The sequence below is a fragment of the Salvia hispanica genome, chromosome 4 (assembly GCF_029641045.1).
Source record: "Salvia hispanica isolate PSC_SH4W2 chromosome 4, Shi_PSC_v1, whole genome shotgun sequence".
Taxonomy (NCBI): domain Eukaryota; kingdom Viridiplantae; phylum Streptophyta; class Magnoliopsida; order Lamiales; family Lamiaceae; genus Salvia; species Salvia hispanica.
The window spans coordinates 38,090,236-38,116,998 of record NC_142695.1 but is presented as its reverse complement, the minus strand read 5'-3'; the positions used below and the strand labels follow the sequence as shown (position 1 = coordinate 38,116,998).

Genomic DNA, 26,763 nt, shown 5'->3' with positions numbered 1-26,763 from the left:
TTTTACTTTCTGTAAGTAGGAGAACTCTATAAATAAGGTAGGAAAATGTAAGACGCACCAGAGAATAATATTGTATTGCACGGCATTGCTATAGCCGAGGCCTTCATTTTGTGAAGGAGTATATAATTTTCCTTTTCCAGAATACTTCCACCAAAGTTCTTAAACCATTCAATCTCTTCATTTCTTGTCCCTTCCTCTTTCCACCTCTCTACAAAATGGCCTCTCTAACCCCCGGAATCCTCCTCAAGCTCTTACAGTCGATGAATTCCAACACCAAAGTCACCTGCGACCACCGCAGCCCCCTCCTCCAGGACATCGGCATCCTCCCCGCTCTCTCCGCCGCCGATTCCCTCTGGCCGCACAACGGATTCTACGTCCAATTGTCTAACTCCCTCGATTAAACCTACGTCTCCCTCTCCGGCCGCGACACTGACCTAATTCTCAATGATCGCCTCCAATTAGGCCAATTCGTGCAACTCGATCGCCTCCTCCTCGACTTCGACTCCCCTCCCGTCCCCACGCTCGTCAACCTCCGGCCCGTCGCCGGCCGCCAGCCCTTCGTCGGATCCCCCGAACCCCTAATTGCTCGGATCACCCCTTCCAAAAACGGGTTTGTTATTCAGCCAGTTTCCGACTCTGTCGACCCCATCGCTGCCTATTTGTGTTGGGCGGGGAAGAAGGAGACGGAGGGAAAGGAGAAATCCGCAGAGGGAAAGGGGAAATCCACAGAGGGAAAGGGTGGCAGGCATGTAATTTCCCCCAAAAGGGAGAATGTTAATGTGAATGTTACTGCAAATTGCGGAGATGATACCTCTAATGGTAGTAGAGTTGGATCGGATAAGGTCTCGCAAAGGTTTTCGTTGCCGGGGTCGCTGAATCAGAGATCGGTATCAGTAGCTGGGAGGAAAGCTATGGTGGCGGAGAGGGATCCATCGCCGGCAGCCAAATCAGGCAAGAGATACAAGTGGCAGGTCAAGGAGTCAGGAAACGCCCGATACAAGTTGCAGGTCAAGGAGTCTACGGCCACTGTCACCACCAGATCAGGGTTAAGGACAGTGGATCCGTTCCCATTCGAGTTAGAAATTGAGAAGGAGTGGAACTCATCGGGAGAAGAGGACCCGAAGTCACCTACAGAAACAGAGCATTCTGAGACCGAGGGAGAGGAAGACGCAAATATGGCACACTTAGTGGATCCCGATCCGGAGATAGGTTCACTCACCGCGCATCTGGACGGTGAGCCCGCCCATGCCATAGTCTTGAACCAGCGCCGGAGGTCTATCGATATCAAGAAAAATGTGCTAGGAGTTTTACTCACATTCTCTGGGCGAAGGAATGAATGTCCTTACGAATTCCTAAACGAGTTTAGTAAGCTGTGCAGTATCCAAAAGCGACCAACGAGGCGACTGAGGAGGACTACCGTTTGCGTGCAGTCCCGTTTGCCCTTAAGGGGGAGGCCAATACCTGGTTGCTGAGGCTCCCACCAGACTCGATCAACACATGGAAGGATTTCAAGCTGGAATTCTTGGATTAATTTTTCCCGTCCAACAAGATGAACGCTTTGAAGGAGGAGATCCAGGAGTGCAAGCAAGAGTATGATGAGTCTCTGAGCTCTTACTGGTCCCGGTTCAAGGGACTGTTGGATGCTTGTCCGAACCACAGGATGATCGAGGCAGAGACTTACTACCTGTTTTATGAAGGCGCAAACCCTGAATCAAAAGATTTGATGAATTCTTCAAGCAAGGGGAATTTTACTAAGAATAAAGCAAGTGAAGCTAGAGAGACTTCGGGGGGATTAATCAAGGCGAAGACGGCCTACGATAACCCGCGGAACATTTTGAGAAGGGGATCGGCCAATGCTGTAACAGAGCAAAATGATAAGAAAGTGGAGGCTAGGATAGATAAGTTGGAGAAAGCACTGTTGAATGCAATTGAGAAGTACAACCCTCATGCCCCACCGGAGAATGAGAAACCCCTGGGTCCAGAGGAAAGGCAACTGCAACCTTATTACGGTCAACCTTGCGAAGGAGAATACCAAGCCCAGGCGAATTCGATGGGGAGCTGGAATCCGGATGGAAGTTGGAATCAAGGAAGGCAAAAGGAGGCCCATGGAGGACTCACCCTAATTTTAGATGGACTGACAATGATCAAAGTCAACCTCCTCCACTGCAGATCACAAATTATGCACACCCTCCAGAGAGGCAGTCCAACTGGTCAGGAAGGAATCAGGAGGGGCAGTTGCAGTTGGGATACAGGAATCAGGATCATACTAATTGGGGAAGCAGAAATCAGAACAATCCAGGGAGCTCCCAGTGCCACCACATCAGAGAAATAACCAGGGAAATTACCAGAATTCCCAACCTAACCATCCAGGGAATCAAGGATCTGGCAACCAGTACAACAACCACCAAGGGAATCAAGGGAATTATTGGCAGAACCAAGGACAGAACCAAGGTCAAGGGTCGAATTCGAATCAATTCAACTCCAGACCACAAAGGAGTCTAGATGATATGGTCCACGACCTAGTGAATTCGTAGCAGTTCATGCAGAATAACCTGTATTCCAACAATGACGTGGTGCACAAACTGTAAGACGCCCAGTCGGAACACAAAGCAGCCATGGACATGATGACGAAGCAGTTGTCCCAGATCGCGGTTTCTTTGAATGAGATGCGGGGGAGTGAAGGAAAAATTCCTGCAACAGTCAAGCCACCTAATCGAGCAAACATTACTCAGATCACCTTGAGATCAGGGCGGGGTTATGAAGGACCGACCCTGGAGATCGATGAAGACGCACCCGCACTGGCAAGTGAGGGGAAGGAGAGCCACGATTTTCACAAGGACAGCCCTAGACCCAGAGAAGTTCATGCTCAAGATGACCTCCGGGAAGGAGATTTAGAGGGATCTTTACCTCGAGGAGCTGATCCATTTTTCCTAGATCCAGAGCCTGAGTTAGAAAGTAAGGAAGTGAGCAGGAAAATTGACGAAACCCCAGCTAGGAGTTCCACAAACGCGGTGAAGCGGGCGAAGCCGTTTCCATACCCGAGGGGTAGCAAAGAAAAAGAAGGAAGATACAGAGGACCTCATGGAAATTTTCAGCAAGCTGGAAATCAACCTGCCCTTCTTGCAAGCCTTGAAAATGCCTGCCTTTAGCAAGTTCATCAAGGAATTCATAGCTGGGAAGACAAAGCCAGACGGGAAGATTGTGATCGGGGAAAACGTATCTGCTGTGATACAAAAGAGAAGGATGCCTTCAAAATGCACAGACCCAGATATGCTCACATCACCCATTTCTCTAGGGGACATCAGAGTCGAGCATGCCATGTGTGATTTAGGGGCGTCTATAAATGTTTTACCACTTTCAATTTACATGAAACTGACAGGAGTTAGGATGGTCGCTACTAAGGTGGTAATCCAGTTAGCAGATAGAACTTGCATCTGTCTTGAAGGTGTGTTAGAAAATGTCATAGTTAAGGTGCATGATTTTCTATATCCTGCTGATTTCTATGTGATCAAAATGAATAATAATGAGTCTGCTGAGTCTAGTGGCGTGCTTTTAGGGAGACCATTCTTGCGCACTGCTAAGACCATTATCGATGTCTTTGATGGAACGATTTGCATGGACTATAATGGGGAAAAATATACATTTAGCATAGATGAGGGAATGAAAAGGCCATTAGATGTTGAAAATTTGTATGCTATAGATGTTATTAACCCCTTGGTCCAAGAATATTTTGAGAAGGAATTGATACAGTAACAAATTGACAACTCGGAGTTGAGCTATTTAATCGACCGAGAAGTGGTAGGGTGGTGTGCAGCAATGAACACAATGGAATTGACAGATGGGGAACTAGTAAAAGCCATCATGGAGTTTTGCAAAAATCCCAAGTCAGCTAGGTCAAGGGGATCAGCACATGTGGCCAGTCTGGAGAATTCTCCTGGGTCTGGGAAGGAGACATTACCTGATATTGCAGAGAAAAATCCCTTGCCCCAGGAGATGAACGACACCAAGAAGGAACTGAAGACACTTCCACCAGGTCTCAAGTATGCTTACTTGGAAGAGGATGAGGCATTCCCAGTAATAGTCAACAGTAACTTGACCAAGGAGAAGAAGAAGGAATTATTGGAAGTAATCAAGCGGAACAAGAAAGCAATAGGATGGACCCTCTCCGATTTGGTAGGAATCAGCCATGATCTCTGCATGCATCACATCCGGTTAGAGGAAGGTGTGAAGGGTCACCGAGACGCACAACGGAAGCTGAATCCGAACATGCGGGAGGAAGTTCTGAAGGAGGTATTGAAATTGCTCTCTCTAGGGATCATCTACTCCATCCCGGATAGTGAGTGGGTCAGTCATGTCCATATGGTGCCCAAAAAGTCTGGGATACAGGTTGTCAAGAAAGAAAAGAACGAGTTGGTGCCCACTAGGCTGGTGACTGGGTGGAGGATGTGCATCGACTACAGGAAGTTGAATGAAGCCACGAAGAAGGATCACTTCCATTTACCCTTCATTGACCAGATGTTAGAAAGGTTAGCTGGCAAACAGTATTTTTGTTTCCTTGATGGATACAGTGGCTATTTCCAGATCTACGTAAACCCAGAAGATCAAGGGAAGACCACGTTCACATGCCCTTTCGGTACATATGCATACCGAAGAATGCCGTTTAGGTTGTGTAACGCACCAGGAACGTTCCAGTGGTGTATGATGAGTATTTTTTCGGACTTGCTTGAGGTATGCAATGAGATATTCATGGATGATTTTACCGTATACGGGAATTCATTCGACGCTTGTTTGGCCAGCGTTGACCTAGTATTGAAAAGATGCCAAGAAAAGCACCTGGTTTTGAATTTCGAAAAATGCCACTTCATGGTGACTGAAGGTATTGTCCTGGGTAACGTGGTTTCTGAAAGAGGGATACAGGTGGACAAGGCGAAGGTGGATGTGATATCAAAATTACCTTACCCCACAAACCAAAAGGAAGTTAGAGGCTTCTTGGGTCACGCAGGATTTTATAGGAGGTTTATCAGGGATTTCGCAAAAATCGCGCAACCGCTCACTCATCTGTTGCACAATGATGTGGAATTCGTCTTTGATGAGGGATGCAAGCAGGCTTTTCAAATGCTTAAGGACAAACTCGTGTCAGCGCCAATAATCAGGGCGCCAGACTGGAATTACCCTTTTGAAATAATGTGCGACGCTAGTGATTTTGTTGTGGGAGCTGTCCTAGGTCAAAGGATAGATGGGAAAAGTTATGTGATCTTCTATGCATCCAAGACTCTAAATCAAGCTCAGAAGAACTATGATACCATGGAGAAGGAAATGTTGGCTGTCGTGTACTCATTCGAGAAATTTCGACCCTATCTGCTTGGGTCGAGGGTTATAGTTTTCACAGATCACGCAGCGATAAAGTACTTACTGGCGAAGAAGGAGTCTAAGCCAAGGTTAATCCGTTGGGTGTTGCTTTTGCAAGAGTTTGATTGGGAAGTAAGGGACAAAAGAGGAACAGAGAATAGAGTAGCCGATCACTTGAGCAGAATTTTTCAAGGGGAAACGGAAGAGGCCATACCCGATGCCTTCCCTGAAGAGAATTTGTATCTAGGGGAATTCCCTAGACCGATCAGTTGGGAGGCAGTTTTGGCATTAACCGGTCTAGGAGAATCCGACAAGGGGAAGCAAACACTAAACGTAGAACCATGGTTCGCTGATTTGGCAAGCTACTTGGTCACTGGAGAAGTGCCAAGTTCAGAAGAAGTTTCCCGGGACCAGAAGATAAAAATTAAAAGTGAAGCCAAATATTACTTCTGGGATGATCCGTACCTATGGAAGATGTGCTCAGATCAGGTGATCAGACGCTGCATTCCTGAATGGGAACAAAGAGATGTGCTGAATCATTGCCACACTTTGGCATGTGGAGGTCACTTTGGACCAAGGAAGACAGCAAGGAAAATATTGGATAGTGGGTTCTACTGGCCGACGCTTAATAAAGATGCTTTCGAGTTTTGTCAGTGTTGCGAGAGGTGCCAACAGACAGGGGAAATTTCAAGGAGGGACGAGATGCCCCAGGTCCCGGTAATTGTCTGTGAAATCTTCGACGTATGGGGGATGGACTTCATTGGACCGTTTCCATCATCTTATGGGAACACTTATATATTGGTCGCAGTGGACTATGTGTCTAAATGGATAGAAGCCAAGGCCACCACGACGTGTGAATCAAAGGAGGTAGCCAAGTTTCTGAAGGCCAATATCTTCAACAGATATGGAGTTCCTCGAGCCATTGTCTCGGACCAGGGAACACATTTTTGTAATCGCACCATCGAGGCTCTGATGAGGAAATATTGGTTGCACCATAGAGTATCTACCCCTTACCACCTTCAGTCTAATGGTCAAGCAGAAATTTCTAATCGAGAAATCAAGGCAATACTGGAGAAGACAGTTAATCCATCAAGGAAAGACTGGAGTAAGAGGCTCGGTGATGCATTATGGGCCTACAAGACTGCTTTCAAGACTCCTATCGGAATTTCGCCTTATAGGCTGGTGTTTGGAAAAATGTGCCACCTGCCGGGTGGGTATAGAGCACAAGGCGTACTGGGCAGTAAAAGAGATGAGTATGAAGCCTTCGGCTTGTGAAGAAGAAAGAAAGTTAAAGTTACAAGAGTTGGAGGAACTGAGGCTGGAGTCTTATGAGTCTGCTATGTGGTATAAGGAAAGGACAAAGTTATGGCATGACAAGAATCTCCAGGTCAAGGAACTCCATGTGGGCCAGAAAGTGCTCCTTTTCCAATCCCGACTCAAGCTGATGCCAGGAAAGTTGAAGTCTAAGTGGATCGGTCCATATACCATTGTCGGCCTCCACGCGAATGGAGCTGTAGAGATCTAGGGAAGTGCCTCTAACTCTGTCCCTTTCCTTGTTAATGGTCATAGAGTGAAAATCTATAGGGATAATTCTGAGTTGTGTGTAGTGGAGGAAGTGCCACTACGTGCACTCCCTATTATCACCTAATCAGACAAGGAAGTATTCTCGATGAATTCCTGGGTCAGGTAAATATGGTTACATTTTTAATAGATACACTGAACCAGGGAATCTCGGGAATACTCAAAAGGAATGTGTAAATAGTTTAATTGCGTTTTGAAAATTCAAGCTAAAATCCAAAAAAAAAAAAGAAAATCTAAATCTTCCAAAAATATTTTCGAAGCACCAGATTCCTTAGGGAAAACGTTTGTCTTGTATTTTATCCTCAACCTAGGAGTCTGGCGTCTTCAATTTCTTTTTTTTTAAGTGTAAAGTCGTGGTCAGGGAAATCAGCTAGGGAAGGAGAGTCTAGAGAAGGAATTTTAGGAGGGATGGAGATAATTTAAATTTCAAATTTGCCGATATTTATGGGAGGTTGATAAGGCTAATTTCATGCATTGGTTATGTAGTGAAAAACATCACATTTCTGCTGGATCTAACAAGTTTTGTTAAGCCAGGTGTGTGTGTAGCGCTAGATCCAGGAGATGCTGGAGGAGGATATCTAGCGAGGAGCAGGAACGGAATCACGAGGAAAAGCTAGAGGAAGGAAGCCAAAAGCTGAGGGCAATCAAGTCAATCAATACCTCGCTGGGCCCCACCTCGAAGCTTATAAATAAAGGAGTGCGCAACAAGAATGGCAGATCCGTCACACTCCACACACAGTCACGCTCTTAGCTCACACACACTAGGGAAATGGGGAATTGGGGGAGGTTTTCGTTTTCGTGAATTACGTATCAGTGCACCACCGTCCCTTGAGGGCGAAGAAACAATTGTTCTCTTAATTTCTGTTTACTACTCTGTTCCGTCTCGAACTTCACTTTTGGAAGTCGAGCTTGCTGTTTTTGTTGCTGAATCAGTTTATCCGTTCTATTTACATTTGATTTGCTTTGATGAAGTTAGATTTCGTGTTGATTATTATGATGCTTGCTATTTTGGTTTGTTTATTTGAGATGTTCTCTTGAATTTGTTGCTGAATATTTTAGGAGATTCGAGAATCGTGGTATTGAAGTTGTGTTCGGTTGGATTTTTGTTCTGATGCTTGGATCCGGAGTGGATTTAGCATCCGAAGTGTGGATCTGAACAGGGGAGGTGAAATTTGTGCATGAGATTATGGGGAATTTGTTCTGCTTGGTTTGCTTCGTCTAGTAGTGTGATTTCCGTCGTTGTTTCGTTTACCGTTAAAATTATGTTTCCAATCTACATCTGAGTTTGTTTTTCTCGATCTCTGCATTTATTTGTGTTTGTTGAAGAAGATGAAGTCATTTTCAGTTGGTGCTTTAGTTAGTTAGGCTGCAGATTCGATTCTGTCCGTACTTACCTTTTTCAGAGTTTGGTCCCCACTTGTTTTAATCTCCTTGGTCTAGAGATGTTCGTAGAAGTCCCAGATCTAGTAGTTGATTTGATTTAGTTCTTATACATAATTCATTTTTTGCCTAGATCTAGCAGTTAGCATAGCATACTTTATTTCCAAATTCACTTAGTTAAATTCCTCAACCCAAAATATGCGTGGCAGCAGCCAACCCAAAAATAGTTTCCAATTCTCTACGCATGTATTTTACGAGTCCATCTCTGTGGGATCGATCCCTACTTCCCTGTGCTAGTTTAGTATCTGTGGTTGAGGGTTTTGAAGGTTTGCTTGCGTACCAACGACCAGACTTCCAGTCTTGTGAGTCTCTAGACCTTGTGATCTAGTTGATTTACTGGATCTAGGAAGTGTGTAATTAGAAATTGATAGGATACAGCAAGCAAGAAAATCAACTCTTCAAATGGCGCCGTTGCCGGGGATGGATGGCGTAGTTTGTTTATGTGTTTAGAGATTTGGTGTAAATAGTTTTAATCTTTTGAATTTCGCTTTTGGCAGTTTATGAGCAAGGGCTCAAGGTCAGGAATCTGGAGCAACCCATCTTGGTCAAGGAACGTGCAGTTGAAGTGGCAAGTTAAGGAATCAACATCCGCCATAACTACCAGATCGGGGTTGTCAACTGTAGATCCATTTCCGTTTGAATCAGGGAGTGAAGAAGAGTGGAATTCATCGGGGAAAGAGGATTCACGGTCGTCGTCAGAAACTGAGCATTCGGAAAGGGAGGAAGAGGAGTCTGTAATGGCAAACTTAGTGGACCTAGACCCAGAGATTGGTTCGCTAACTGCACATCTCGACGGAGAGCCAGCTCATGCCATAGTGTCAAATCAACGTCAGCGGTCTATTGAGATCAAGACGAATGTGCTGGGCGTTTTACCTACATTCTCTGGACGGAGGAATGAGTGTCCTTATGAGTTTTTGAACGAGTTTAGTAAGCTATGTAGCATCCAGAAAAGGCCTAACGAAACTACCGAGGAGGACTATCGCCTGCGAGCGATTCCATTTGCATTGAAAGGAGAGGCAAACACTTGGTTGCTGAGGCTTCCACCTGACTCGATCACCACATGGAGGGATTTCAAATTGGAGTTCCTGGACTATTTCTTTCCGTCCAATAAGACAAACGCTTTGAAAAAAGAAATTCAAGAGTGTAAGCAGGACTACGATGAATCTTTAAGCCAATATTGGTCTCGGTTTAAAGGCCTGCTTGACGCTTGCCCAAATCACAGGATGACGGAGGCTGAAACATTTTATCTATTCTACGAAGGGGCAAATCCTGAGTCCAAGGACTTAATGAATTCCTCGAGCGGGGGGAATTTCACCAAGAATAAGGCAAGCGAGGCACGCGAGATTCTGGGAAGATTAATCGACGCGAAGAAGGCGTATGACTGCCCGCGTGCTATCATGAGGAGAAGCTCCGCGAACACAGTTAAGGAACGAGAAGGAGAAGAGGTTAGAGACAGAATAGATCGACTGGAGAAGGCACTGCTAAATGCCATTGAAAAGAAAAATACCCCTGGGTCGACTGATAAGGAAAAAAACCCAGGTCAAGAGGAACATCAGCTTCAATTTTACAATAATCCCTCACTCGATGGAGATTTCCAAGCTCAAGTGAATGCAATGGGGAATTGGAATCAAAGTAATCAAAATACCAACTGGAACCAGTGGAAGATTAAGGAGGCACCATGGAGGGACAATCCTTGTTTCAGATGGGCTGAAGGGAACCAACAACCACAGTCACAACACCCAGGTCCAGCGGAGAACCAGCAGACATGGCCCAGCCGGAATCAGGAAGGACCACAGCATAATTCTAACTGGGCAGGGAAGCAGCAAGAGGGGCTGAACAACTGGAATTTCCGTAACCAAGGGGATCAGCATAACTGGAACAACAGGAACCAGAGCAACCAAGGGAATTCTTATGTGCCACCGCATCAGAGGAACAATTCAGGAAACAATCAAAATTTCCAACAGAGTCACCCAGGTCCAGCAACCCAGTACAACAATAATCAAGGAGGTCAGGGAAATTTTCGCCAGAACCAGGTGGTTGGAACCAATCAAAATCAAGGATTTAATCCCAGTTCAATTCAAGGTTTCCGACCACAGCGGAATCTTGATGACATGGTGCATGACCTGGTAAATTTCCAACAACACATGCAGAATAACATGCAGGCTAATAATGACGTGGTGCACAAAATTCAAGATGCCCAGCAGGAGCAGAAGTCTGCCATGGACATGTTGGCAAAGCAGATGTCCCAGTTGGCCACGTCGCTGAACGAAATGCGGGGAAATGAAGGGAAATTGCCTGCCACTGTCAAACCACCAGACCGAGCAAATATTAGTCAAATTACCTTGAGATCGGGGAAAGGCTATGAAGGACCGAAGCAAGTGATAAACGAGGAGACACCCTCACAGATGAACGGAGAAAAGGGGAATCAGAAGTCTCGAGGAGATGATCCTGGACTCAGAGAAATTCCTATACAGGATGACCTCCAGGAGGGAGATTTAAGGGGATCTATGCCTCGACTAAGTGACCCATTTTTCCTTGATCCAGAACCTGAGTTGGAACTTAAAGAGGGAAGCAGGGAGACAGGTGCAGCCCCAGCAGGGAGTTCCACGAATGCAGTAAAGCGACCCAAACCATTCCCATATCGAGGAGAAGCCAAGAAAAAGAAAGATGATACTGAGGACCTTGTGGAAATATTTAGTAAGCTGGAGATTAACCTACCCTTTTTGCAGGCTCTGAAAATACCCACCTTCAGCAAGTTCATCAAGGAATTCATAGCAGGAAAAACCAAACCTGATGGGAAGATTGTTATAGGAGAAAATGTATCCGCCGTGATACAAAAGAGGAGGATGCCGTCAAAGTGTACAGATCCAGGTATGTTCACTCTTCCTATTTCTATAGGTGATATTAAAATTGAGCATGCCATGTGTGATCTAGGTGCTTCGATAAATGTCCTACCGCTGTCAATATATAAAAAATTGGTGGGAGTCAGTTTGGTTGATACTAAAGTAGTGATTCAGTTGGCCGATAGAACATGCATCTCTCCTGAGGGAGTATTGGAAAATGTTATAGTTAGAGTGCATGATTTCCTATACCCAGCTGATTTTCATGTGATAAAAATGAGGGGAAATGAATCTACTGAGTCTAGTGGGGTGTTACTGGGGAGACCTTTCCTTCGCACCGCGAAGACTGTTATTGATGTGTTTGATGGAACCATATGCCTGGACTATCATGGGGAGAAATACACCTTCAACATTGAAGAAGCTATGAAAAAACCGCTTGATGTTGAAAACTTGCATGTTGTAGATGTAATTAACCCCCTAGTCCAAGAATATCTTGAGACTGAACTAATGCAGGAACAGTTTGACAATTCGGAGCTGAGCCAGACTGTAGAAAAGGAGGTGACAGGATGGTGTGAAACTTTTTTCACACAGGACTTGACAGATGATCAGATCAATGAAGCGATCATGGCATTCTGCCACCAGCCACTATCATTCCAATCAGCCAGATCTGTTCAGGAGAAGAGCCCAGACGAGGGAGCGAATCTAGAGGAAATGGCGCCAAGAAGTAAGGCGGAGAACCCTTTACCTCAGGAAGCCATCACACCGAAGAAGGAGTTGAAAACTTTGCCTGAAAATTTAAAGTATGCATACCTGGAGGAAGGAGAAACTTGTCCAGTGATAATTAACAGCCGCTTGACTGAAGACCAAGAGAGTGCGCTGCTGGAAGTAATAAGGAGGAACAAGAAGGCCATAGGGTGGACACTTTCTGACCTAGTTGGAATTAGCCCTGATCTTTGCATGCACCACATCAGACTAGAGGAAGGGGCAAAGGCTCGGCGTGATCCACAAAGGAAACTGAATCCAAACATGAGGGAGGAAGTGCTCAAGGAAGTTCTGAAACTACTGTCCCTTGGAATCATATACTCTATTCCAGATAGCGAGTGGGTCAGTCCGGTTCACATGGTACCGAAGAAATCTGGAATACAAGTGGTGAAGAATGACAAGAACGAGTTGGTGCCTACTCGACTGGTCACTGGATGGAGGATGTGCATCGACTATAGGAAACTAAATGAAGCCACCAAAAAGGATCATTTTCCTTTACCATTCATTGACCAGATGCTAGAGAGGCTGGCTGGCAAACAGTATTTCTGTTTCCTCGACGGATATAGCGGTTATTTCCAGATTTTCGTGAACCCAGAGGACCAGGAAAAGACCACATTTACATGCCCTTTTGGAACTTATGCCTACCGAAGGATGCCATTTGGTCTATGTAATGCACCAGGGACATTCCAACGTTGTATGATGAGTATTTTTTCGGATCTACTAGAGGTGTGCATCGAGATATTCATGGATGATTTCACTGTATATGGAGGCTCATTTGACACTTGTTTAGCCAGCCTTGACCTAGTGCTGCAAAGATGTCAAGAGAAACATCTAGTTCTGAATTTTGAAAAATGTCACTTCATGGTAACTGAGGGGATTGTTTTAGGTCATGTGGTCTCTGAAAGAGGAATACAAGTGGACAAGGCAAAGGTGGAAGTGATTGCAAAGCTACCTTACCCTACAAATCAAAAGGAAGTTAGAGGATTCCTCGGTCACGCAGGGTTTTATCGAAGGTTTATCAAGGACTTTGCAAAAATTGCGCAACCACTCACTCATTTGCTGCACAACGATGTGGAGTTCGAGTTTGATGAGGGATGCAAGAGGGCATTTCAATTGCTCAAGGAGAGACTAGTGTCCGCACCAATTATCAGGGCACCGGACTGGAATCACCCTTTTGAGATAATGTGCGACGCGAGCGATTTCGCTGTGGGAGCCGTCCTAGGGCAGAAGATAGATGGGAAAAACTACGTAATTCTCTATGCGTCCAAGACACTAAATCAAGCTCAGAAGAATTACGATACTACGGAGAAGGAAATGTTGGCTGTCGTCTACTCGTTCGAAAAATTCCGCCCTTATCTTCTTGGGTCAAGGGTTATTGTTTTCACTGATCATGCAGCAATAAAGTACTTGCTAGCTAAGAAAGAATCAAAGCCAAGGCTAATTCGATGGGTCCTACTTCTACAGGAGTTTGATTGGGAAGTAAGAGACAAAAGAGGAACAGAGAATCGAGTGGCTGACCACTTGAGTAGAATTCATCAAGGAGATACGGACGAGGCTATTCCCGATGTTTTTCCCGAAGAGCATTTGTACTATATGGACGAACCACCTAGACCGATAAGCTGGGAATCTGTCTTAGTTTTAACCGGTCCAGGAGAATCTGATCGAGGAAAGCGCGTACGTAACGCAGAACCATGGTACGCAGACCTGGCAAATTACTTGGTCACGGGAGAGGTGCCAAGTTCAGAGGAAGCCTCCCGGGCCCAGAAGATGAAGCTTAAAAGCGAAGCCAAATATTACTTCTGGGATGATCCTTATCTTTGGAAGATGTGTGCAGATCAGATAATTCGACGTTGCATTCCTGAATGGGAACAAAGAGATGTACTCCATCATTGTCACTCCTTGGCGTGTGGAGGGCATTTCGGACCAAGGAGAACCGCAAGGAAAGTTCTAGACAGTGGATTCTACTGGCCTACATTGAACAAGGATGCCTTTGAATACTGTCAATGCTGCGAAAGGTGTCAACAGACAGGGGGAATCTCGAGACGAGATGAGATGCCCCAAGTGCCCATAGTGATCTGCGAAATTTTCGATGTTTGGGGGATGGATTTTATGGGCCCATTTCCGTCGTCGTACGGAAATGCTTACATATTGGTCGCTGTAGACTACGTTTCCAAATGGATAGAGGCGAAGGCTACGCCCACTTGTGAGTCTAAAGAGGTGGCCAAGTTTCTGAAGTCAAACATTTTCAGCAGATATGGAGTTCCTAGAGCGATTATCTCAGATCAAGGAACACACTTCTGCAACCGCACTATAGAAGCGCTCATGAGGAAATACGGCGTGCATCATAGATTGTCTACACCATATCACCCCCAATCGAATGGGCAAGCTGAAGTCTCTAATAGGGAGATAAAGAGTATTTTGGAAAAATCAGTTAACACCACAAGGAAGGATTGGAGTAAACGCCTTGACGATGCTTTGTGGGCGTATAGAACTGCTTACAAGACACCAATCGGGATGTCACCTTATAGGTTGGTGTTTGGGAAAATGTGTCACTTACCCGTGGAAGTGGAGCACAAGGCATACTGGGCCATTAAGGAAATGAATATGAAGTCTGTGGCATGTGAAGAAGAAAGGAAGCTGCAATTACAGGAGCTGGAGGAACTACGGCTAGAGGCATTCGATTCAGCAATGTGGTACAAGGAAAGAACGAAGCTCTGGCACGACAAGAACCTCCGGGTCAAGGAACTTCAGGTGGGGCAGAAAGTACTTCTATTTCAGTCCAGACTCAAGCTAATGCCAGGGAAGTTGAAGTCAAAGTGGGTAGGTCCATATACCATCATTGGCCTCCGCGCACACGGAGCAGTGGAAATCCAGGGAAGTGCTCCTAACTCGGTCCCTTTTCTTGTTAATGGCCATAGATTGAAAGTCTATAGGGATAATTCTGAGCTATGCGTAGTGGAGGAAATACCACTACGTGCGCTCTCAGTTATCACTTAGCCAGACAAAGGAATATTCTCGATGAACTCCTGGGTCAAGGGAAATGTTATGTTTTTACACACTGATCCAGGGGATTCGAGAATATTCAAAGGTAATTGTACATAGTTTAATTGCTTTAGAAGACAAAGAAAATCCAAACAAAATAAAAATTCAAAAATTTCCAAAAATATTTTCGAAGACCCAAACTCAAAGGGGATTTATGTCTCGTACTTTAACCTTGACCCAGGAGTCTGGGGTCTTCATATATTTTTTAGGTCGCGGTCAAGGGAATCAATTAGAGGAAGAGAGCATGAAGGAGCAGTTGAGGAGGGAAGTTATAATTTGAAATTCAAAATGCCGACAATTATGGAGGAGTACGGTCGCTGATGTCATGCCTGCAACCGTCTCTCTCTTCTGTGTAAAAGATGCGAACCGACCTTCTCTCTCCACATAATAATTTCACAACTTGCTCCTCCCTCTCTCTACTGTCATTCTCTCTCTAAGCTTACAAACCCTAACCAAATCGGCCGAAGTGGCGAGGCACAGAAGATCATCCACAGCAGTCCCTCGATCAAGCCATTCCAGCAGTTGACCACCCCGACTATTCCCGAGAAAGTTCCAAATCCACCGAGGACGAAAATGCTAATGAGGAAACCAGGACTCGATCAAGCTGCAGAAGGAAAGGAAGAGCTGGAGCAACCAGCGAAGAAGAAAGTGAAAACAAACCGCCCCAGTGTTCCACCACCGTCTGGCTCTCGCGGGAGCCAGCCCCAGAAATGAGCAATTTCCCCAGACCAAGTAAATTTTAGTTTTTGTGTTTCTTTTTCTGTGTTTTATTTCCATGCGTTGCTGTGTTTTATGCTATCTTCTCCCACTTAGCCCAATGCTTGGTCTAAGTGTGAGAAGTTCTATGTTTTCTGTTGGTTTGTTCTTCTCCCACTTAGCCCGTTGCTCGGTCTAAGTGTGAGAAGTTGTTTTTTTTTAGAATTGTTGTTTATTTCTGCATTGAATTCTCTTTTTCCCCCCTTCACGACGATGGCTTGAGGCCAAGCTTGAGTGAAGCGGGAGGGGGAGAGGAGTCAATGCAGTGTTATTATGCTTTGAGGAGTCGTAGGTCTAGGGGTGTGTCGCATGAACTAGTGGATATAATACGGCAGATTCCCTTAGGGAGAGCAATTGAAAATAGGAGGTATTCCAACTTAGAAGCCTGATTCTTTAGTAAGCCGAACCAATCTGAATGAAGCGAGAACGATAGTAAATGCCTTTACTTGCCTAGTTGTGAAGCCCTACTCTAGAGGTGAGTTATAAGCCTGTGATAACACTTAGAGCTAACACATGTCAAAAGTCTGCCACTGAATGCTGAAGGAAAAGAGAAAAGAAAAAAATAATAAAAAAAAGGGAAAGGAGAAAATATATAATCGCAAAAATTTGGAGGTATAAGCTGGACGAAGTCCAGAGGAGGAAATAAAAAAAAAAAAAAAAAAAAAAAAAAAAAAAGGGAAAAAATCAAGGAGGTATAAGCTGGACGAAGTCCAGGAAATCAAGGAGGTATAAGCTGGACGAAGTCCAGAAAAAGAAAAAAAAAAAAAAAAAGGGGGGGATAGTGACGGAGGATAGAAGGAGGAAATTCTCATAACCCGAGGCTTCAGTGGTTTGGCAATAACTTAAGAGAGAATCGGTCCTAACATCCCTGGTAAGGAATGAGCGATCGAGTGAATCTAACAATTGGGGAAGTAACAGGCTATCTTGACGAGCTGACAGGTTGGCTAGGTAGAGGGGAGAAAAAGGCCTATTTGGAGGAGTGCAGCCTGTTGGATTGACCTTAATCTTGTGGGGACGGTTGTCTAAAAGTTGAAACCAGTTCATGCATATGTGTTTATATGTTTTCATCCTATGTGATTATGTACTCTTTGTTTTAGTGTCTAGCTTTGCCTCAGTTGTGTCTAGGTGTAGGAGTTTTGTCTAGAGTCTGTAGAGTCGGTCAAGGGGATAACCATGCTTGAAATTCGCCTTATTCTTCTTTTCTTCTTGTCTTTATACTTGAGGACAAGTATGGTTTAAGTGTGAGCAGTTTGATAAGGCTAATTTCATGCATTGGTTATGTAGTGAAAAACATCACATTTCTGCTGGATCTAACAAGTTTTGTTAAGCCAGGTGTGTGTGTAGCGCTAGATCCAGGAGATGCTGGAGGAGGATATCTAGCGAGGAGCAGGAACGGAATCACGAGGAAAAGCTAGAGGAAGGAAGCCAAAAGCTGAGGGCAATCAAGTCAATCAATACCTCGCTGGGCCCCACCTCGAAGCTTATAAATAAAGGAGTGCGCAACAAGAATGGCAGATCCGTCACACTCCACACACAGTCACGCTCTTAGCTCACACACACTAGGGAAATGGGGAATTGGGGGAGGTTTTCGTTTTCGTGAATTACGTATCAGTGCACCACCGTCCCTTGAGGGCGAAGAAACAATTGTTCTCTTAATTTCTGTTTACTACTCTGTTCCGTCTCGAACTTCACTTTTGGAAGTCGAGCTTGCTGTTTTTGTTGCTGAATCAGTTTATCCGTTCTATTTACATTTGATTTGCTTTGATGAAGTTAGATTTCGTGTTGATTATTATGATGCTTGCTATTTTGGTTTGTTTATTTGAGATGTTCTCTTGAATTTGTTGCTGAATATTTTAGGAGATTCGAGAATCGTGGTATTGAAGTTGTGTTCGGTTGGATTTTTGTTCTGATGCTTGGATCCGGAGTGGATTTAGCATCCGAAGTGTGGATCTGAACAGGGGAGGTGAAATTTGTGCATGAGATTATGGGGAATTTGTTCTGCTTGGTTTGCTTCGTCTAGTAGTGTGATTTCCGTCGTTGTTTCGTTTACCGTTAAAATTATGTTTCCAATCTACATCTGAGTTTGTTTTTCTCGATCTCTGCATTTATTTGTGTTTGTTGAAGAAGATGAAGTCATTTTCAGTTGGTGCTTTAGTTAGTTAGGCTGCAGATTCGATTCTGTCCGTACTTACCTTTTTCAGAGTTTGGTCCCCACTTGTTTTAATCTCCTTGGTCTAGAGATGTTCGTAGAAGTCCCAGATCTAGTAGTTGATTTGATTTAGTTCTTATACATAATTCATTTTTTGCCTAGATCTAGCAGTTAGCATAGCATACTTTATTTCCAAATTCACTTAGTTAAATTCCTCAACCCAAAATATGCGTGGCAGCAGCCAACCCAAAAATAGTTTCCAATTCTCTACGCATGTATTTTACGAGTCCATCTCTGTGGGATCGATCCCTACTTCCCTGTGCTAGTTTAGTATCTGTGGTTGAGGGTTTTGAAGGTTTGCTTGCGTACCAACGACCAGACTTCCAGTCTTGTGAGTCTCTAGACCTTGTGATCTAGTTGATTTACTGGATCTAGGAAGTGTGTAATTAGAAATTGATAGGATACAGCAAGCAAGAAAATCAACTCTTCAGAGGTGTACGGTTGCTTACATCACGCCTGCAACCGCACCATCTTTTCACCAAAAAGGCCAACCGGCAGTTTCTCTCTCCAATAATCCCAAACGACGAACCGCGTTTTCTCTCCCTTCTCTCTACTTTGTTTCTCTCTCAAGAAATACACACCCTAACCCGATTTCTACCAAGTTTTCTTTTCATTTCAGATTCACAGCGATGGATCCAACCCATGCCACAAGAAATTCGCAGCCGGAGGCGTACGACGCGGTTCTCCTGGCAGAATTGACGCAAAAATTGGGGAGCGTCGAGAAAGCGAAGGAGGTTTACACCCTATTCTCAGCCAGCCTGATGAAGTCCGCAGCTGCCACACCACCGCCGACGATCCCTGTTGATTCGGCGGCCCAACCCGCAGTTCCCCACGACGAGAGGCCTCAAGCTTCAACTAGCGTACCGAACTCTGGTTTTCAACAGGCGGAAACCGCTCCAAGCACAAGTCCACTGGAAGCGGACAAGAGGGAGGCGATAGGTGAACTGGCGGCAGATGGTGGGCGGAGTGATGGGGAAACCCCTATGGAGACCGGGGATGAAACCCCGAAGGATTTTAGGGGAATGACCCCTGAACCAATGGAGGAGGGGGCAACCCCAAGTGATGTCAGGGGGGAAACCCCAGTTTATATTGAGGGGGGGACCCCAATGGGGATGATACGGAGGAAACCCCGAAAGAGCATTTGGAGGAGACAAACCCCGATACTACTGGAGTACTAGAGCCCGTCGAGGAAGGGCAACATTTGATTGTGGATCTTATGGATGACCAGGAAGAAGACGAACCCCGGGTGGACGAGAGAGCAAAGAGGCGAAGGGCCAGGAGGAGTCTACTAAACGAAGTAGATGACTTGGTCTATTATGAGAAAGAGGAGTTCCCTGCCCGATGGATAGAAGCTGACGAGGCGGAGGATCGCCGCCTGGCCAAGGAAAGGATGAGGAAAGGAAAGGCAGCTGCGACCCAGTCAAAGCGGTCAAGGAAAACTTCCTCCGTCAAGGAGGTTGAGGAGCCACTTTCCCCATTGACCGAAGTTCCCTCTACCGAGGAACAAGCCGAGCCTACTCCTGGGACCGATTCCGAACCTGGAGAATCTGATGAAGAGTTTAACTATGAGCGCCCGAAGGTTTGGGTAACTAGGGAGTTGCTAGAGTCAATGAGACGCTTTGATGATCAGAAAAGGGTAGCCACATACAAGGAGAGATGTAGCGCAGGGAAGATGGCGAAATCAGGCAAGCAGTACAACCCCAAGGAGCTTAAGATGATTGCATGCGATGAGGAGTTCCGCGCGTGTATCTACGCGATCGGATTCGAGTGGTTATTGAAGCACAGCCAAGCAAAGGTGCCGGTGGACTTAGCTCGGGAGTTTTTCTCAACGTTCTGACTCAAGAACACTTCTGACCTCGACGCGGACTCCATCACATTCAGGCTTTTCAATGAAGAAGATGAGATGAGCATCAGGGAGTGGTCCTTGAGGATGGGGTTGTTTTCCAGGGCTGATGATGACGAAGGCATCTGGAATGAGAGGATGGTCGGCGTACCAAAGAACACACCAGGTTTTAAAGTGCAGGCAGCATGGGAGCTGGTCACCCACTCTAATGCGGGGACGTTCAAATCCAGCTACTCCAATGCCTCCCACATTGAAGACCGCATCCTCCGATTCGCCCAGACATTTATTAGCTACAATCTGATGGGAATGGCGAACTCAGATCTGACAACCACTGACCTCTACTTCACTTGGTGTATGGCGAAAGGTGTGAAGGTGCATCTCGGCTACTGGTTGGCTCAAGCATGCCATCAAATAACAAGCAACCCCGATCGACATATGTACACATGTCATCTCCTCGGCACTTACCTCCAACGGAACATTAACATGAAGATAGTCAAAACCGCTCCTCTGGTCGTGATGTGTGAGCCCCCGGAGACCTTCAGCGTTGAATATTTCTTCAACAAAGGGCTGCTCCAGGCACACGGCAAGGAAACCTTCTTCTACAAGGTAGGAGATAAGGTGAAGACGGAGTCGGAGACTGTGGAGGCTGTGCCAGTGAGGAGGTCGAGGAGTTGAGAAAGGAAATGCAAGTGATGAGGAAGGAGATGGTGAAAGAACTCGGTGGGATGCGGAAAGAATTAAGCGGGACCCTGGAGGAGATCAAGGCGCTACGGGGGAACATTGCAGACTTAGCAATGAAGTCCTCCAAGCAGAATGAGCGGATAGAAGAAGCCGTGGAGTTGATGATGACGATGTCAAAATGGGTGGAGAAGACACTCTCCTTGACCCAGCAGAAGGTGCTTCCTGGATCCAGCAGTGAGGTTAAACAACCCGACCAGGGCAGTTCCTCCATTCACCCGCTCAAGCCAGTGGTCACCCCATCCGCGTCCAAGCCAGTGTTAGTCCCATCCAAATCAAAATCCCTGGCGTTAAAGAAACCAGTGTCCGATCAGCAAGAGAAGGAAGAAGAAGAGCCGGAGCTGCCGGCGAAGAAGAAAGTGAAGATGACCCGACCCGGAATCCCACCCTAGTCTGGCTCTCGAGGGGGCCAGACCCATAAGTGAAATGCCCCCATGACCATGTAACTTTTATTTTCTGTATTAGCATAATCTTTGTTTTTTTTTATGTCTGTGTTATTATCTGTGTCTCTGTTAATATTTGCTTTATGTGTTTACCTTCTCTCACTTAGCCCAATGCTTGGTCTAAGTGTGAGAAGTTTGTGTTTCTTGTTTTACTGTTGTCTTCTCCCACTTAGCCCAATGCTCGGTCTAAGTGTGAGAAGTTTTATTTGGTTATTTTGTTTGTTGTGTGTTGAATTGACTACCCTGTTTCCCCCCTTCACGACGATGGCTTGGGGACAAGCTTGAGTGAAGTGGGAGGGGGAGAGGAGTCAATGCGTGTATTTGTTTAGCATGTTAAGAGTCGTTAAGTTTTGGTTTTATTTATGTCGCATGAGTTGGTGAATATAATACGACATGATCTCCTTAGTGAGAGTAATTGAAGATAAGATGTATTTCAACTTAGAAGTCTTTTCCTTTAATAAGCCGATGTCAATCTGGATGACGTAAGAATGATAGAAGATGCCTTAGCTGACTTAATTGTGAATCCCCACTATAAAAGCGAGTTATAAACCTAAAACAATTTTGAGCTAACACATGTAAATGGGGCCGCCACTGAATGCTTAGGGAGAAGAATCATGAAGGAGAAAAAATAGGGGAATTGGGTTATGAAGGTATAAGTTGGACGAAGTCCAGGTAAAGGAGTTATAAGCTGGATGAAATCCAGAGGAAAAAAAAAAGAAAAAAGAGAGAAGAAGAAAATGGAGGAATAAGCTGGACAAAGTCCAGAGGGAAAAAAAATGAATGAAAAAAAAGAGGAGGTATAAGCTGGACGAAGTCCAGGGGAAATATGTCTAAGGGCAGGAAGCAATAGTAACCTGACCTAGGAGAAAATAGGGGGAACGAAGTGTAGAAAGGAGAAAACTCTCATAACCCGACGCTTCAGTGGTATGGCAATAACTTATGAGAGATTCGGTCCTAACATCCCTGTGAGGAATGAGTGATCGAGTGAATCCAACAATTGGGGAAGTAAAGGCTATCTTGACGAACTGACAGATTGACTAGGTAGAAAAAGGGAAGGGGCCAATTTGGAGAAGTACAACCTGTTGGATTGACCTTAATCTTGTGGGGACGGTTGCCAAAAGTTGAAGCTAGTTCATGCATATGTGTTATGTGTTTTTCTTTAAGTGTTTGTTATTTGTGCGTCAGTTGTGTCTAGGTCTAGGAGTCTGTGTTAAGTTAGAGTCTAGAGAGTCGGTCAGGGGATAACCATGCGTTGAAATTCGCCTTACTCTTTTTTCTTGTCTTTATACTTGAGGACAAGTACGGTTTAAGTGTGAGCAGTTTGATAAGGCTAATTTTATGCATCGGTTATGTGATGAAAAGTCACCATTTACTGGGTCTAACACAAATTTTAAGCCAGGTGTGTGAAGGAATTCGCCAGGTCTAGGAAGAACTGAAGGCAATGGACCAGCGAAGGAAAGAGGCGGAAAGTGAGCAGAATCAAGAAGAAAATGGCTAGACGAAGGGAGTCCAAAGCTGAGGGCAAAGAAGACTATATTCACAAGAGAGCCCCTGTTGGACCCACTTCCACGCCTATATAAAGAGGAGCATGCAACACATGAAAAAAGGATTTTTTAGCTCTCAGCTCACACACACACTCACACACTTGGGAAAATGGGGATTCTGGGGTAGTTAGAGGTTTCATCTTCGAGAAATTCTGTGGCAACACCGTCCTCAAGGAGGGCGCAGATACAATCGTTTACTTTTCAGTTTTTTTTGCTTTTTGATTTCCATCGAACTTCATCGTTTTCGAAGTCGATTGCTCGCTGCTACTTATCGTTTATCTATGAAGTTTATTTTATGTCATGATGGTGTTGAATTGTGTTGATTTACGTTGATTCTATGTTTGAAGAATTTTGTTTCGGAGGTTGATGTTATTATCTGTTTTGGATGTTTCTGTGCTTGATCTGGGAAATATGTTGTTGATCTGTGGTTGTTGTTGTTGATCTGTGGTGAATCGGTGAATCTGTAGTTATGGAGATGGTTTTTATCGGAGTTTGTTTTGGATGCTTAGATCCGGAGTGGATTTAGCATCCGAAGTGTGGATCTGAACAGGGGAAACTAAATTGTGCATGGATTTTGAATTTTCTGCTTCCTTTTTACTTTACTTCGTCTAGTAGCCGTAGATTTGCCTTAGTTTTAATTGTCCTTCGGTTTTGTTGCTTTTAATTCCATCTGCGTCGTTTCGATTTACGTTCTCGCTCTGTTTTTACTGCTTGTTTCATGCCAAATGTTGTAGAAGATGATGTCGTTGTTAGTTAGTACTTTAGTTAGTTATTCCGCAGCCTTTCAACCGTACTCTACTTTTTCAGAAAATGGTCCCCACCTTCAGATGTTTTCCCAGGTCTGGTAATTTAGGAAATAGTTCTGCCTAGATCTAGTTGTTAGAGTAGTAAATTTTAATTACCAAGTCTAGTGTAAGTTCCTCAACCCAAAGTTGCGTGGCAGCAACCATACCACCCAAAACCCCTTTAACGCATATTTTCGCATCTATCCTCGTGGGATCGATCCCTACTTCCCTATACTATTTCTAGTATACGTGGTTGAGGGTTCTGAAGAGATATTCTGTGTGTCCAATGACCGAGATCTTCCGACGTTCTGTGAGTTCCTAGACCCCGCGATCTAGTGGACTTTCTGGACTAAGGAAGCTTGATATTCCTTATTGTGCACGCAGTCTTCAAAACATTCCCAGACTCTTCAAGGTTCTCTATCAGTGAACCTGCCAAAAAGTTGTCACTACCATCAATAGCCGGAACATGGACTTGATGCATGGGAATGAATGAAACTGTCGAGCTCGGTAAGAATTTGCTGTCTGAGATGCAAATGTGGTTCGTGAGGTTTGTTGAGAAGTCCCTTGATGCTGGTTTTCGCGTATTCGGCAAGTCTGCTACTGGTAGTAGTGGAGGTATCGACTATGGCCCTATGGCCACGATTTTGTCTCAGCTAAAACGAGTCAACGACTGGTTGGACCGTGTCGTCTCAAAAAGGAACATGGTGCTGATGGACAAGGCGGAGCGCTTGAAGGAAAAGATTTATAGGGCGGGGAAGAAGGAGACGGAGGGAAATGAGAAATCCGCAGAGTGAAAGGGGAAATCCACAGAGAGAAAGGGTGGTAGGCATGTAATTTCCCCCAAAAAGGAGAATGTTAATGTGAATGTTCCAGCAAATTGCGGAGATGATACCTCTAATGGTAGTAGAGTTGGATCGGATAAGGTTTCGCAAAGGTTTTCATCGCCGGGGTCGCTGAAGTAGAGATCGGTATCATCAGCTGGGAGGAAAGCTGTGGTGGCGGAGAGGGATCCATCACCGGAGGCCAAATCAGGGATGAGGTCCTCCTCACCCGCTCCGTCGAAATGTGTGGTCCCGAGCCTCGTGGCAAAGGAGGAAAATAGGAGGACGTCGAAGGAGCCTACGATGATCGTGCCATCTAGATACCGGCAGTGGATCGGATAAGGTCTCCCAAAGGTTTTCGTCACTAGGGTCGCTGAAGCTGAGATCAGTATTAGTAGCTGGGGGGAAAGCTGTGGTAGCGGGGAGGGGTCCATCGCCGACGGCCAAATCAGGGAAGACGTCATTGTCGCCCGCGATAATAGTGCCATCTAGGTACCGGCAGCCATCACCGACTGCTGGGTGGCGGCAGGCAAGCCCGATTGTGGCGAGGAGGATGTCGTTGTCTCGGGCTCGATGGCTCTATGGCGGGCTTAGGGCATCACCGGCAGTGGACTCCTCGGGGAGGAAGAAGATAGCTAATATAGCTGCTGGAATTTCAAAAGTTTCTGAGCTTGTTGGGAATGGGAGACCTCCTAGTAGGAAAAATTGGGATGATAGACCAGCATCGGGCGGCATCGGCGGCTCTTCTGAACATAAGGAAAAGAAATCGGCTATGAGCAAAATCGATCTCCAGGCTTTCTGAGGACACAGGTTCAGTTCTTTCATTTTGGCCTCATGAAAGTTCTTGCACTTTTGTTGAATGAGCTTTGTATTTAGATGAATTGTATGAACTTGTTGCCATCTAAAAGTGTGGTGGTGCTTTTCCTTTGCAGGCTGCTATATCGAGGCGTCTAAGCGATGAGAAATCTGAGAGTCCGAAGGAGAAACCAAATGGCGCGGCGCCAGTGATCACCATACATGAAAAGAAATGGACTGATGGCAGTGTTTCTCTTGATGCGGTTACTTCAGGTCTTGCTAAACCTGGGAAGGTATATAAATATATGATATTTAGTAATACTATTATTATTATTTTTGTTCCTTTATGTTATTCAGAATAGAAAAAATGAATCTGTTTGTGTGTTCTTGGATCAGGATGCTATGCAGAGGACAAGAATTGCTTCAACTTGCAGCATGTTTTCTGATCTAGTGTCAATGTCAAAGCCTGAGAATCCTCTGCCTACTATCGACCGATTCATGTCCATTTACGAGTATGCCCTGAAATCAACATCAGATGTTGAGTCGATTTTCGGTAGCCAGAGTTCGTCAAGAAGTACAGATTTTACAACTGAAAAGCAACCAAAACCCAACAAGCTTTGGGTGGAAGCTGCTTTGGCCACGAACCTTGAGGTTTTCTCCTTCCTCACAAATGAAGAATTTGATGGCTTATCAAAAGGGGAGCAAAGTTCAACGAAGAGGCTCTCTATCAGTGAACCTGCCAAAAAGTTGTCACTACCATCAGCAGTCGGAACATGGACTCGATGGATGGGAATGAATTAAACTATCGAGCTCGGTAAGAATTTGTTGTCTGAGATGCAAATGTGGTTTGTGAGGTTTGTTGAGAAGTCCCTTGATGCTGGTTTTCGCGTATTCGGCAAGTCTGCTACTGGCAGTAGTGGAGGTCTTGACTGTGGCCCTATGGCCACGATTTTGTCTCAGCTAAAACGAGTCAACGACTGGTTGGACCGTGTCGTCTCGAAAAGGAACGGGGTGTTGATGGACAAGGTGGAACGCTTGAAGGAAAAGATGTATGTGTTTGTCATGTCATTCCAGTAGCCTCTTCAACTTGCTGATGTGTTTGTGATACTGCTATCAAGTTTAACATCTCATTTAACTGATCAATCGTGTTCTTTGCAAATATGAGTTCTGTTTCAGAATTTCCAATACTGAATATTATTGATGATGCTAAATTCTTCTCAATTTTATAAAAAATGAGCTCTGATAGTTTCGCTGGCTGATACTGATCAGAACAATATCCCTTATAAGCATAACTATATCCCAAAAAGATAGCTCCAATAGACTTAAAAGCAAGTTTATGCTGATTATATGGTCTAGTGAGTGGCTAGCAGAGAAAACCAAAGACTCTCAAATGTGTATAGTCTAGTTTCTATGAATGCAACTTCTCAAAGGGTGAAATATTTTTTATGGTCTTGTAAGGCATTAGGTTGATAAGGTAAACAGCCGTAAGGAAAGCATCATCCCAAACTTTAGGAGGAAGAGATTGACTTTACAAAAATAAAATTGGTTTGGTTATACTTTTTGTAAGTAGGAGAACTCTATAAAATAAGGTAGGAAAATGTAAGACGCACCAGAGAATAATATCGTATTGCACGACACTGCTATAGCCGAGGCCTTCATTTTGTGAAGGAGTATATAATTTTCCTTTTCCAGAACACTTCCACCAAAGTTCTTAAACCATTCAATCTCTTCAATTCTTCTCCCTTCCCCTTTCCACCTCTCTACAAAATGGCCTCTCTAACCCCCAGAATCCTCCTCAAGCTCCTCCAGTCGATG

General features: G+C 44.9%; 1 pseudogene; it reads left to right on the top strand.

The window, feature by feature from the left end:
* The first annotated feature begins 215 nt into the window (after nt 1–215).
* On the top strand, nt 216–26,025 carry LOC125195092 (protein CORTICAL MICROTUBULE DISORDERING 3-like; annotated as a pseudogene).
* The last annotated feature ends 738 nt before the right edge of the window (nt 26,026–26,763 follow it).